Raw genomic sequence first — 1,738 nt, 5'->3', positions numbered from 1 at the left:
TTTCCATATAAATGGCCCACCCTGTACAAGAGCACTGAATAAATTGTAGTGTAGACTCTGGGGACAGGAAATAACGAACATGGAAAACCACTTGAAACATGTTAGTGGCCTACAAATTTACACATTTAAATTAGATAAATGTTTGAAATTGTAACAGTGAAAGATTAATCGGTTTTCAAAAAAAATATATCAGTGCATATCAGTGTATTTCCTGAAGGCAGCCTCTCTTTATTTAGTGTGGACAGCATAGTGTATGCTGTGCAGACAGACTGGAGGGTTACTAATTGTATGCAAGATAAATGAAGCCATAAGAGGAAGTGGAAACAAGAGTAAATCTCTAGTTTTGAATTACCCTATGTGAGTACTGGATCGCTTACGCAATACATCTGCTGCAATGGAAATCCATGTCAAGTGCTCCAGATTTCTAGCTGACCTTAATGTTGGGTTGTAAAGGGATCGAAACGCAGACTACTGAGTTAGACTCAATGAACAAAGAATAACTTTCATTAATAAAATGCAGCAAGAAACCAAAGCAACAAATAACTAAGCCCATAAATCCAAACTGAAACACAGGGAAAGCACATGGAAGGGCAGATGGGGACACAGTATGACTCCATAAGCAATTAAGCCAAAATGAGGCTTAAAATAGACACAGGAGGAAATCAGGGACAACAAGGCAGATAACAAGGCACAGCTGAAACGAATTAAGACAATAACAAAGGAAGTAAAACTGGAAACAAGACACAGGAGACGAATGACTACCAAAATAAAACAGGAACTAACTAGCAATTGAGTCACTTAACAGTAAGATGCACAAAGATACTAGGGGAGCTAGAATAAAATAAATCTAATATCTATGACAAACGTCTATAAACACTTGCAGAATGAAACTAGAGTACTAAATAATGATGAATCCTTCCTAAATAACAAACAAGTCCACACTGCACTTATTTAATTAGCATAGCGTTGGCCAATTTTACATGCTATGTGCCTCAGCACTCAGTGACCTTGCTATGTAGTTTTGCATGGTCTGTCACATTGTGTGTAAGTTGCTGTAGTTACTAAATACTCCCACATTGCAATAATACCTCTTACAGCTGCTCGTGAAATATCCAAGACTGAAGAAGTTTCATCCCATTACAGTACCGTGCTCAAACTAAGTCAGTCACAAATGTCACGTGGATAAGTGCTTGATTTTATACACCTGTGGCCGTAGGCCTGAGAACACCTGAACTGAATGATTAAGAGGTGCTCAGTACTTTTTCCCATGTAGTGTATCTCGGATTTTCAAACAGAATTAAGCTGCTTTCCCGCGTCAACTCCAGGTAGTTTGAGGAGAATCATGTCTGCACGTTGTTGCTCCTTTGAGCATGTAGCGTAAAATCGCAGATAGTCTGCATCTTAACCAAGAGATACTCGGTCACTTTGAATGCACTTGACTACAACTTGTGCCAGGGTTATGTAGGTGGATTCATTTTCACACTTATTATATATTAGAGTGTTAGTAGTCCTACCCATCCTACTTCAGCCGACATTTGCAATCTCACATACACCTCCATCAGGGAACTCAGGTCTGTGATTTATTGTACGCTATCAATGAGGAAATGCCTCAACCGCTTGAAACGAATTGAAAAAAGCTTTGTTTACTTGTCTGTTAACTTTGTCTGTTATACTTGATGCCTCAGTAAGCAGTAGTTAAAAATAAAAACACACACACATGCACACTGGGTCTTAAACT

This window comes from Pundamilia nyererei, unplaced genomic scaffold (assembly GCF_000239375.1).
Source record: "Pundamilia nyererei isolate P.nyererei 1_Seehausen unplaced genomic scaffold, PunNye1.0 scaffold00022, whole genome shotgun sequence".
Lineage (NCBI taxonomy): Eukaryota > Metazoa > Chordata > Actinopteri > Cichliformes > Cichlidae > Pundamilia > Pundamilia nyererei.
The sequence above is the reverse complement of the archived record's forward strand: the minus strand, read 5'-3'. Positions refer to the sequence as shown.